At 39.7% G+C, this 13,519-nt stretch overlaps 1 protein-coding gene and 1 pseudogene across 1 annotated transcript in view; one reads left to right on the forward strand and one right to left on the reverse strand.

Moving 5' to 3' along the window:
- The window catches only part of LOC106606985 (zinc finger protein 850-like), an 898,172-nt gene that overhangs the window by 251,890 nt on the left and 632,763 nt on the right, over window positions 1-13,519 (reverse strand). The window lies entirely within an intron of this gene.
- LOC123738677 (zinc finger protein 501-like) lies at window positions 647-11,426 on the forward strand (annotated as a pseudogene).

Genomic DNA, 13,519 nt, shown 5'->3' on the forward strand with positions numbered 1-13,519 from the left:
AGGCAAGTGCTACCTTAACCAGCCAGCTGACTAATAAAAAATAACGAAATATTAAATTAAATAGGTTAACAAGTAGATACGACAGAAGTGTGTCTAAAACACAGTAGCTAATATACACCGAAAGCGTCTAAATAGCTTGAATCTTTCGGCTATGTTGGCTAGCAAGCTACCGAGGTGGTTGACGAGCTGTTTATGAAGAACCGTCCACTAGATTATACGTCACACTGGCAGCATCGCCTGAAAGACGCACATCGCCGTCTACTGACTGGAGGGAAACGCAGTTGAGGATCAGATTTTATTTCAGACAAAGATTATTTTTAAATGAATTTAATGAAATATTACTATTATATTGAGATATACAAATACCTGAATGTGTTGGTTGATTAGTGCGATTACATTTTTCTTTACTACAGCACCTTTATTAAGGCAGTTTCATTAAGTCAAACTAAATCTAAATAAGTAGCTAGCTACTGTCGGTCTATACTGCTCCTACATGGTGTAACAAGACATCATGTAGATGTATATAATGAACAGACTAGGTCTATACTGCTCCTACATGGTGTAACAATACATCATGTGGGGCTTTAAGGCGATGCTGTTAGTGTGACGTATAATCTAGTGGACGGAACGCTTCTTTCGAACGAAAGCAACAGTTAGTCAGCCACCTCGGTAGCTTGCTAGACAAAATAGCCGAACCAATAAAGCTCTTTAGACGCTTTCGTGTATATTAGCCACTGTGTTTTAAACCCACTTCTGTCGTCTAGTTAGTTATCAGATTTAATTTCATATTTACGGTGTTGTTGTTATTGGTCAGCTAGCGGGCTGGATAAGTTAGCATTAGCCTAGCTAGCTAGCATTCCCGACCATGAGTTCACTAAGCTACTCTCCTCCTGTTAAAGAAGAGGTCTGCTGGACGGGGGAAGAAGGACTGTGGCTGAACGTTGTCGTGAAAGAGGAGGAAGAGGATGTCCCAATACAAAAACAAGTAAAGGGTGAGGCTGTTACAGTGAAAGAAGAAGAGAAAGACGTTTCAGTTAAAGAAGAGGAAGACGCGTTCAGAGTGAAAGAGGAGGAGGGGGAGATGTCTGTCACATTGGAAGAAGAGGATGAAACTGGATATCTGGGCTCGGTTTCCCAAACGCATCTTAAGGCATCCAATGGTTCTAACGATAAACGGGCCATGATTAACACTAGTAAGTACTGTCTTAAATACAGAGGCACAAACTATGCAGTTGTTGAACTGATGTGTGGTGTTACAGGGGAAATATGCAATATCTACATCCATATTTAGACTTTTAAATTATTTATTTATAGCCATTGATTCTTGAAGAATATAACACATGCCTCATGAGCTTAGTTCAACTGTTGTACCCCATCAGAACCCCAAATAAGCTTTTTTTACTCAAATGTTGAGAAACAATGTAAATCAACACTGTATCGCCTCAACATGGTTAAAACTATAATGTTGATATCATGGATGGTCAGTCTTTGCATCCATAGGTCTGTCTATGCATTTGAGACTAGTTACATTTCTCCAGCCCCATCATCATCTTATTACCAAAACAGTGGTGGAATGACAGCTTTGTTATTGTTTGGACTGTAGGTTGGTTGATTTGATTGTGTGGCTTTTTTAAAGGGGCAGCCTAGGATTTAAACAGCAACAAAATGTCAGCCCTGAGACTTGGTTTGGTAAACAGCTGAGGAATGGGGTCTGGAGAAATGTAACCACTCTCTCAAATTCATAGAGAAAGCTATTGTAGCAACCGTAACCCAAAACCTAGTTCGGACATCTTGGTGTAACAGTTATAAGGTGTTGGCTTGACAGTCGCTGGACCCAGGTTTGAGTCCAGCTCAGTGCTACCACCTGAATTGACTACACTATAAATACAAGCACTGGCCATCCATGAGGTCAAAATTATAGTTTTAAACAAGATTTCAAGGCTATACAGTGCTTGTTGACAAACAGTGGTGTTTTATGAGCTTATGTTTTGGTTTCTGGTGGGGTAATACGGTTGAAACATTTGAGGCATTTATAAGTTATATTCTTCAAGAATCAATGGTTATATAGTAAATGGGTCTTTCTATAACTGCCAGTGTAGATTTCCTGTGGGGGTCAAATTGTTAGTGCTGTTGATAAGTCATTAACTGTGTTAGAATACTCATACTAACCGTGCTATTTGTGATGTGAATTGAGTATGTAGTATGCTTATTGGTAATAAATTCGCTCTGGCTATCTACTCTGATTTCAGAGCGCACTCCTAGGACATTATGTTATACAATACATGCATTTTTTGTTCCATCAAGTTCATATTTATATCCAAAAACAGCATTTTACAGTAGCGTGAAATTCAGATTTTTTTCTTCTCAGAAATGCTTCCGGTGAACATAACAAAATTACTATTCGAAAACATTGGTAAATTATAATATTGTCATTCAAAGAATAATATATTATCATCTCGTAATTGCTACCGAATGGCCAGATCTCAAAATAACTTTACTGGGAAATCACATTTTGCAATAAACGGGGTGTTATGCTAAGAACAATATGCTATGTTATACAGTTAGCATCATCTAAAATCGATAATAACATTGTAAATACCCCCTTACCTTTGATTATCTCCATCAGAAGGCAGGATCCCAGGTCCGGAAGGCATTCCAGGTCCGGAACAAATGTGGTTTCTTTTGACAAAGTTCATAATTTATGTCCAAATAACACCAAGTACTTAGCGTTCATTATGCTCCCACAAAACGTGGTTGGGGGGCTGGTAAAATCACGCCGAAAAGCTAAAAAAAAAAACTAGTAAATAATCTATTTATGTTCGTTCAAACATGTCAAATGTTGTTTAGCATTAATCTTTTGGTCCATTTTTAACGTTAAATATCAGTAATATTTTCACACAACCTATCCTATGTCTAGATAAAAAATGATGACAAACTCACGTTTCTCAGATTTATGCGCAGGCGCAAAAAAATGAAGTGATGACATGTCAACTTCCTTGGATTCTAATTTGCTCTCTGTTTATCATAGACGCTTCAAACAACTTTATAAAGATCGTTGACATCTAGTGGAAGCCGTAGGTGTTGCGAAATGAATCCTTTCTCACTATGGTATCTATAAAACAATGACACTAAATAGTACAGTCACAAAATTCACATTTTTTTGGGATCTATTTTTCACAGGTTTTTGCCTGCAATATGAGTTTTGTTATACTTACAGACACCATTCAAACTGTTTTAGAAAATTCAGAGTGTTTTCTATCCGAATGTGTTAATGATATGCATATCCTAGCTTCTGAGTTGGTGTAGGAGGCAGTTAAAAATGGGCACATATTTTTTTCAAATGTCTCAATACTGCCCCCGAGCCCCAACAGGTTAAGTATGTAGTTACAGTATACTACAATTAACTAATAGTATGTTGTATATACTCATTAAGTATGTCGTTACAGTATACTAAAATTAACTAATAGTATGTAGTATATACTCATTAAGTATGTAGTTAGTCTTCCCTGTGGCTCAGTTGGTAGAGCATGGTGTTTGCAACGCCAGCATGGTGTGTGCAACGCCAGGGTTGTGGGTTCGATTCCCATGGGGGGCCAGTACAAAAAAAAAAAAAATGTATGCATCCACTACTGTAAGTCGCTCTGGATAAGAGCGTCTGCTAAATGACTAAAATGTAAATGTAAAAATGTTACAGTATACTACAATTAACTAACTTAAGTATGTAGTTACAGTATGTTAGTATGGGTATTCAAACACAGCTATTCGCCTTTTTTCTATTTATTTTTCAATGCCATTACATTAAAGGCGAAACATACCTACATTTATGAATTGTTTGAAACCTTCGTTTTAAACCCTTCTCAAAGCTGGTGCCTTCCCGGATTTGTAATTTTTTTAAATCATAAAACACTACTTGACTTTCCTTGTATTTATGGCAGTTTAGTTCCCTTAAGGGTCAGTCAACTTTGGTACAACATACCAAAGTCACGACTTCGGTTGAAGGATCTAAAATCACACCTGAAAAGGCCAATGAAATCCGCGCCTGGCTGGAAGTCCCGCCTTCCACAGATGATGAGCGTCAGGCTGGGATTCATTCCTTCCATTATTCCACTCTTCACCTCGGTGTGAACAGGAACAATTCATGCTACTTAAACATTCAATTGTAACACGAGACTGTCTTACGTGGGCCAACTAAACTGACACTTAGTGGTAGAGCGTGATCACCCCCTGGATTTTGTGTGGTTCTCATAGTTTCCTAATCACAAACAATGTCCTGGCTTTAACAATCAATAATATGGCTAAAAATGTGACCTAGACAATGAAAGTTCAGACCGAGGTAAAGTTGGATTTATATTCACACATTCAGATATTTAACAGACATTGGCCAAAAGCGATTTAAAATTGTAAAAATCAATAACTAATTCATTGATTGTCACAAAAACATCAAACTAGGTATGATTTTTTTTCTATAAATGTCAGTGTGGGTGCACCATTTCAGTGTGTCCGTGATGTGTACGCCGAGGAACTTAAAACTCTCCACCCTCTCCACTACTGCCCCATCAATGAAGATAAGGGGCTGCTCCCTCTGCTGTTTCCTGAAGTCCACGATCATCTCCTTTGTTTTTTTTACATTAAGTGTGAGGTTATTTTCCTGACACCACACTCCGAGGGCCCTCACCTCCTCCCTGTAGGCCGTCTCGTCGTTGTTGGTAATCAAGCCTACCACTGTAGTGTCGTCTGCAAACGTGATGATTGAGTTGGGGTCGTGCATGGCCACGCAGTCGTGGGTGAACAGGGAGTACAGGAGAGGGCTGAGAATGCACCCTTGTGGGGACCCAGTGTTGAGGATCAACGGGGTGGAGATGTTGTTATCTACCCTCACCACCTGGGGGCTGCCCATCAGGAAGTCCAGGACCCAGTTGCACAGGGCGGGGTCGAGAACCAGGGTCTCGAGCTTAATGACGAGTTTGGAGGGTACTATGGTGTTAAATGCTGAGCTGTAATCGATGAACAGCATTCTTACATAGGTATTCCTCTTGTCCAGATGGGTTAGGGCAGTGTGCAGTGTGATGGCGATTGCATCGTCTGTGGACCTATTGGGGCGGTAAGCAAATTGGAGTGGGTCTAGGGTGTCGGGTAAGGTGGAGGGGATATAGTCCTTGACTAGTCAAAGGACTTCATGATGGCGGAAGTGAGTGCTATAGGGCGGTAGTCATTTAGCTCAGTTACCTTAGCTTTCTTGGGAACAGGAACAATGGTGGCCCTCTTGAAGCATGTGGGGACAGCAGACTGGGATAAGGATTGATTGAATATGTCTGTAAACACACCAGCCAGCTGGTCTGCACATGCTCTGAGGACACGGCCGGGGATGCCGTCTGGGCCTGCAGCCTTAACCGAGGGTTAACACGTTTAACCTCTCTGGGGTATGTGGGACGGTAGCATCGCCAACAGCCAGTGAAATAGCAGAGTGCCAAATTCAAAACAACAAAAATCTCATAATTCAAATTTCTCACACATACAAGTATTATACACAATTTTAAAGATAAACTTCTCGTTAATCCAACCACAGTGTTAGATTTCAAAAAGGCTTTATGGCAAAAGCATACCATTAGATTATTACGACAGCACCTAGACAAGAAAAACCACACAGCCATTTTCCAAGCAAGGAGAGGCGTCACAAAAACCAGAAATACAGCTAAAATGTATCACTGACTTTGATGATCTTCATCAGATGGCACTCATAGGACTTCATGTTACACAATACATGTATGTTTTGCTCAATAAAGTTCACATTTATATTTAAAAAAAACCATTTTACATTGGTGTGTAATGTTCAGAAATGTTTTACCTCCAAAACCTCCAGTGAATGAGCACATCAATTTACAGAAATACTCATCATAAACGTTGATAAAATATACAACTGTTATGCATAGAATTAAAGATAATCTTATCCTTAATGCAACCGCTGTGTCAGATTTCCAAAAAGCTTTACGGCGAAAGCACACTTTGCAATAATTGGAGTACAGCGGAATGCACTCCCAGGAATCCCAGTTCCACAATAAATGTTATTTTTGTTTAGATAAAGTCCATATTTATAAAGTCCAAATACCTCCTTTTTGTTCGAGCGTTCAGTTCACTATTCCAAATGCAGTAGGCGCATGCACTAGGTTCAGACGAAAAGTCCAAAAAAGTTATATTACAGTTTGTAGAAACATGTCAAACGATGTATAGAATCAATCTTTAGAATGTTTTTATCATAAATCTTCAATAATATTCCAACCGGACAATTCCTTTGTCTTCATAAATGAAAAGGAACTCAGCTCGCTCTCACGGCCGCGCGCATGACTGAGCTCATGGCTTTTTCCCAGACACCTGATTCCAATAGCTCTTATTCTCTCCCCATTCACAGTAGAAGCCTGAAACAACGTTCTAAAGACTGTTGACATCTAGTTGAAGCCTTAAGAAGTGCAATCTGACCCCACAGACACAGGATATTGGATAGACAATCCCTTAAACTACAAACTTGAGAATTCCCACTTCCTTGGTTGGATGTTTCTCAGGTTTTCGCCTGCCATATGAGTTCTGTTATACTCAGACATCATTCAAACACTTTTAGAAACTTCAGAGTGTTTTCTATCCAAATCTACTAATAACATGCATATCCTAGCTTCTGGGCTTGAGTAGCAGGCAGTTTACTACGGGCACGCTTTTCATCCGGATGTGAAAATACTGCCCCCTACCCCAAAGAAGTTAAATGTTTTACTCACGTTGGCTATAGTGAAAGAGAGCCCGCAGGTTTTGGTTTTGGTAGGTTTTGGTCGTGTCAGTGGCACTGTATTGTCCTCAAAGCGAGCAAAAAAGTTGTTTAGTCTGTCTGGAAGCAAGGCATCGTGATCCGCGACGGGGCTGGTTTTTCTTTTGTAGTCCGTGATTGACTGTAGACCCTGCCACATACCTCTCGTGTCTGAGCCATTGAATTGCGACTCCACTTTGTCTCTGTACTGACGCTTAGCTTGTTTGATTTAATAGTATGTTTACCTAGTTCCCTCCTTCAGGGAACAGTAGTTATAGTCATAACGTGGATTTAATAGTATGTTGTACCTAGTTTCCCTCATTCAGGGAACAGTAGTTATAGTCATAACTTGTGGATTTAATTGTATGTTGTACCTAGTTTCCCTCCTTCAGGGAACAGTAGTTATAGTCATAACGTTAAGCTTGTCATATGATGAGCTTCAACTTAAATACTGGATCTTGCTGTCGGACAGTTTGTTGTATTCAGATCTCTGAAATGCACTCTAACTACGTAACATTTAGTGTCTCCTTATGTTACACTGGGTTAACAGTTTTCACGGGCACAGAAATCCTAAATCATTTCAGAGTTTGCTAAATCCAATGGTTCTAACCGAGAGTCACCTTAACTTTATTGACAACACCCAAATGGATACTGTCATTAATGTGGTTCTTCAATAATTACACATAATACTTAATACTGTAGCTGTTTAGTTAGTCACATGTTCAACTATCATCAGCTGATCCACGAAATCATTTTCTGCATGCCAGTCAAATGTGCTTCTTCATTCATTACTCTGATAAAGACAGTTATGCCGTGCTCCACGTTGGATCCAACATCCCAAACAAATCGATGTTTATCATGTGTTATTGTCTGCTTGATTTACAGTAGGGTCTCGTTAGTCTGTCTGAACACAGAGATACTTAGCTCACAATGTGTAGAGAACTGTTCCTTGATGGGTAGGCTATTGTACAACACACAGAGCTATTTTCCTTTATTCAGGACATTTAGAATGACAACTCATTACAGAGTAGCCTAGTGGGATTATTCACAAAATGATCTGGTGATCAGGTTATGAAATGTCATCACAGACATTTTAGTTTCCATGTTTCACCTGAAATATTAAATGATTTATAGTCCTAGGTCTATGTTGTTAGGTGAAGTTATGGGTCCTACAGTAGGTCTATGTTATTGTTAGGTGAGATTATGGACCATTTTGGCATACACTTAGTGGACAAACCCTCATTGTCAGGCTGATGGAAAACTTGCCAATGAGCATTTTACTGGTTGAAGTCATTTTTAACCTCTCTAGGGTCGGCGGGACGAAATCGTCCCACCTACTCAACAGCCAGTTGAATCCCATGGCGCGTTATTCAAATACCTTAGAAATGCTATTACTTCAATTTCTCAAACATATGACTATTTTACACCATTTTAAAGACAAGACTCTCGTTAATCTAACCACACTGTCCGATTTCAAAAAGGCTTTACAACGAAAGCAAAACATTAGATTATGTCAGCAGAGTACCCAGCCAGAAATAATCAGACACCCATTTTTCAAGCTAGCATATAATGTCACATAAACCCAAACCACAGCTAAATGCAGCACTAACCTTTGATGATCTTCATCAGATGACAACCCTAGGACATTATGTTATACAATACATGCATGTTTTGTTCAATCAAGTTCATATTTATATCAAAAACCAGCTTTTTACATTAGCATGTGACGTTCAGAACTAGCATACCCCCCGCAAACGTCCGGTGAATTTACTAAATTACTCACGATAAACGTTCACAAAAAACATAATTATTTTAAGAATTATAGATACAGAACTCCTCTATGCACTCGCTATGTCCGATTTTAAAATAGCTTTTCGGTGAAAGCACATTTTGCAATATTCTGAGTAGATAGCCCGGCATCACAGGGCTAGCTATTTAGACACCCACCAAGTTTAGCCCTGACCAAAGTCAGATTTACTATAAGAAAAATGTTATTACCTTTGCTGTCTTCGTCAGAATGCACAACGCATTTTGTGACAAAAAAATTCTAAATATTCCATTACCGCACATCGAAGCATGTCAACCACTGTTTAAAATCGCTGTAAAAAAGCGATAATATTCCGACTGGGAATCTGTGTTTAGGTTCAAAGACGATAGAAAATAAAAACATGGGGTCGACTCGTGCACGCGCCTCAGCCCATTGTCCTCTGATAGAGCACTTGCCAAAAGCGCTAATGTGTTTCAGCCTGGGGCTGGAATTACATCATTCAGCTTTTTCCCGCCATCTGAGAGCCTATGGGAGCCGTAGGAAGTGTCACGTTACAGCAAAGATCCTCAGTCTTCAATAAACAGAGTCAAGAAGCTCAAGGAATGGTCAGAGAGGGCACTTCCTGTAAGGAATCTTCTCAGGTTTTTGCCTGCCATATGAGTTCTGTTATACTCACAGACACCATTCAAACAGTTTTAGAAACTTTAGGGTGTTTTCTATCCAAAGCCAATAATTATATGCATATTCTAGTTTCTGGGCAGTAGTAATAACCAGATTAAATCGGGTACTTTTTTTATCCGGCCGTGTAAATACTGCCCCCTACCCCCAACAGTTTAAATATAAAGTATTACATTTTCGACATTAACACAAACATTATATTAAATCAGGACATTCAAACGAGCCTTACAATTATAATCCAAAGTAGTGTAAAATGATAATAATATTCATAATCAACCTGGAAATGGAGGCTATTTTTGCTGTCAGCCTATGAGAACTCCCCTGAGTTTTCCCCCACGGTGGTGAATTAGTGAATAGACACAGCTTAATGTGAGTTTCCTTGAGTAGCACTCCTGATCTTGCGCTGATAGTGCGCTGTAATATTCAGAATACATTGTGAAAAACTAAAATCTTTGCTCACCATTTTTTAAATATATATATTTTTTTCACCCCTTTTTTTCTCCCCAATTGGTAGTTACAGTCTTTTCTCATCGCTGCAACTCCCGTACGGACTCTGGAGAGGCGAAGGTCGAGAGCCATGCGTCCTCCGAAACACAACCCAACCTAGCCGCATTGCTTCTTGACACAATGCCCATCCAACCTGGAAGCAAGCAGCACCAATGTGTCCGAGGAAACACCGTACACCTGGCGACCTGGTCAGCGTGCACTGCGCCCGGCCCGCCACAGGAGTCGCTAGTGCGCGATGAGACAAGGATATCCCTGCCGGCCAAACCCTCCCCTAACCCGGACGACGCTGGGCTAATTGTGCGTCGCCCCATGGGCCTCCCGGTTGCGGCTAGCTGCGACAGAGCCTGGACTCGAACCCAGAATCTCTAGTGGCACAGCTAGCACTGCGATGCAGTGCCTTAGACCACTGCGCCACTCGGGAGGCCCTTGCTCACCATTTTTGCTCCAGGCAGATATAGTACATCCTTAATTAGGGAGGAGTTTCTACAACCAAATTGCGTGTGCATCGCCCTTGTCGCAATTTTAGCAAACACAGATTGGGGCCTATATTGGATACCAAAAGTTGCCTGCACACTGCTTAGGAGTTCAACACCTTTTACTTATTTCTAGTTACTACTAATTTGAAAACAAGACTAAATATGACTATTGTTGCTCACTTGACTGTCTTAAGACAATTGTCAAGTAATTTTAACATTCATTACAGACGTCAATTGTTGTACAATATCATGGCTACGCTGTTGGCATCATCTTTTTCAGTGGATTTCTACTGTTGTGGGCCTTTAACCATCTGTCTGACTTGTTCACACAGGAGAGAGACGTGACTATCGTGGATCCTCTGGGGAGCCTCAACACCATGATGCTGATGAGGCAGAGAGGAGTCTGTCCAGATCCTTTCACCTCAAGTTACACCAGCAGAGACCCACAGGGAAGAAATCTATCTGCTGCTCTGACTGTGGGAAACATTGCAAATCTTCATCAGAACTTAAAATACACCAGCGAACACACAAAGGAGAGAAATCTCACCACTGTTTTGATTGTGGGAAGAGTTACTTAAGATTAAAATCACTTCAAGTACACCTGAGAATTCACAATGGAGAGAAACCTTACAGCTGTGATCAATGTGGGAAGAGTTTTACTACATCTAGCTATCTGATTATACACCAGAGAACACATACAGGAGAGAAACCATACAGCTGTACTCAATGTGGGAAGAGTTTTACTCAGTCAAGCAACCTGTTATCACACCAGAGGAGACACACAGGAGAGAAAGCTTTTAATTGTAATCAATGTGTGAAAAGTTTTATTACATCTAGAGAACTGACTGAACACCAGAGAACACACACAGGAGAGAAACCTTATATCTGTGATCAATGTGGGAAGAGTTTTATTTCATCTAGCCATCTGACTAGACACCAGCGAGTACACACAGGAGAGAAACGATTCCACTGTTCAGATTGTGGAAAAAGATTCTCAACTTCACAGTATTTGAAGAAGCACCAGAAAACACACACAGGAGAGAAATCTTATAGCTGTGATAAATGTGTGAAGAGTTTTACTCAGTCAAGCTCCCTGAAATCCTACCGTAAACTACACACAGGAGAGAAATCTTTTAGCTGTGATCAATGTGGGAAGAGATACTCTGATAAAAGTTAGCTGATCAAACATCAGAAAATACATACATGAAGGAGTAGTTTCATGATCTCAATGTCACAATGTAGAATGTTTTAACATTGTAGTAGGAGTATTTTAATCATGTCACAATGTAGAACCCTAAACGTTTGCCCCCTGTTCTATTGATTTCAACATGATATGGATATTAGCCTCAGGGGGAAAATCCAGGCTCTGAAATGGAAGAGTACTATTTATGTGATTTAACAAAAAGTGACTAACAAAAAAAGAGCTGTGTTACACTTAACCACGTTGGTGACCCACTGGAATCACAATGCAACACTTCAAAATGTAGCTAGCAGTTTTCTACAAATTGTCCTCTAACCAGTGATGTACACCTTACTCCCAGATTCCGTGTGGTTTTTGAGCTGTTAGTTTTAACAGGACGTGCAACCTCATCTCCCTCCTCTCGCACAATTGATTTCAACATGATATCGATGAGTGATGACAAATAAGTGTTGGGTTCCTTTGTTTAGTGACCCCTACATTTAAATGCATCACTCCAAAATGTAGCTGACTGTCTTCTGCAGGTTGTCCTCTAACCTTTAGTTGTGTTAGTTTTCTGATTTCCCAATTAATCGATATCAGTGATTTATTGCTACTTGTCAAAGCAACAGCGTTTCTGGTGCTTGTGCAGTTCATAAGGTGCTTGTTTAAAAAAATACAAGTAATATAATTATTGTGGCAGATGTGCGTAAATAGCACATTTTATGTTTAGGTTTTCAATATATCACACTGTTTCTGCATATTGGTTATTGATTTGGACACGTTAAAACTGTGTTTGACATTGGGGATAGTCCACCTAGCAAAATGTCATTGAAAAGAAGACTAATATATGTCCGGCTGTAGTTGAAAGTGTATTTTTGTTGTTTTTTCAATGATGTCATTGTAAATAAGAATTTGTTCTTACAATGATGACCTACCGGGGAACAGTGGGTTAACTGCCATGTTCAGGTGGAGAACGACAGATTTTGACCTTGTCAGCTCTTGGATTCAATCCAGCAACCTTTCGGTTACTGTTAAATGAAGGTTAAAATAAAGAAATAAATACACATGGACGCAGTATAATAAATTGGTCTATAATCAATTTTATTAACAATCTTATATCACTCCAGTATTTCTTTGCAACATTCAAATGCTAATTGTCTTTATTCCACTACTGAAGAAGTATGTCTCAAAACACCTTATATTTCAAACATTCAGCCTGACAAAAGATACATTTTATTATTCCATGCCTCACCATTAAGTTAATTATTACCAATACATATTAAAAAAGGGGTGTATATTTGGTTTTGATATTTGATATTTACAATTTATGTAACATTTAGTAATTATTATTATTAATGTAACCAACTGACAATTCTTGGTACAATTATATTGACATTGTTGCCCTGCTTTTAGAATATCAGGGTTCATTCTCAGATGTGCCAACCCAAATGTACTAGAGCATGACATTGGGGACTGGGCCCCGATCCAACAACATGCCTATCTAGTGAACCCAGAAAAGAGAGAGAAGCTCTGCAGTGAGGTGGAAAGTTACTACGGATATTGCAGGAGTTTCCTCTTGAAATCAGACATGTCTGTGGTAAGGACAACTTGGTTGCTGATTGTCTCAAGGCTGGGCAGTTAAAAAGTTTTGTGTTTTGCGTTTAGCCAGTGCGTTGCCATGGATCACAATTTATTTTGACTGCACGTTTTTCCGTATTGGAGATGAGTTTTGTTTGGGCTCGTTCCAAGGGGACGAGAGTTCTAGAAGCTAGTGAGTTTTAGGAAGACGAGAGTTCTAGAAGCTAGTGGGGAAAAATGTTTTTTTTCTTGTTTTTAATTGTTGACAGCCAGTAGACACCATGTTTATGTTGGTGAAGGTGAAGCATTGTAGTTTATTATCATGTGAAATGGAAGTTGTTTTCTGTTGGTGGTGAGCAAACTTGTCCAACAAAAACATAGGATATATTTGTTGTCTTAAGGGGGAAGGTTTTACAGGCTTTTGTTGTTCCATTTATGTTTTGAGGTTTTACTTTAGCACGTCTAGCTCGTTAGCACGTCTAGCTCGTTAGCACGTCTAGCTCGTTAGCACGTCTAGCTCGTTAGCACGTCTAGCTCGTTAT

Source organism: Salmo salar, chromosome ssa02 (genome assembly GCF_905237065.1).
Source record: "Salmo salar chromosome ssa02, Ssal_v3.1, whole genome shotgun sequence".
NCBI lineage: Eukaryota > Metazoa > Chordata > Actinopteri > Salmoniformes > Salmonidae > Salmo > Salmo salar.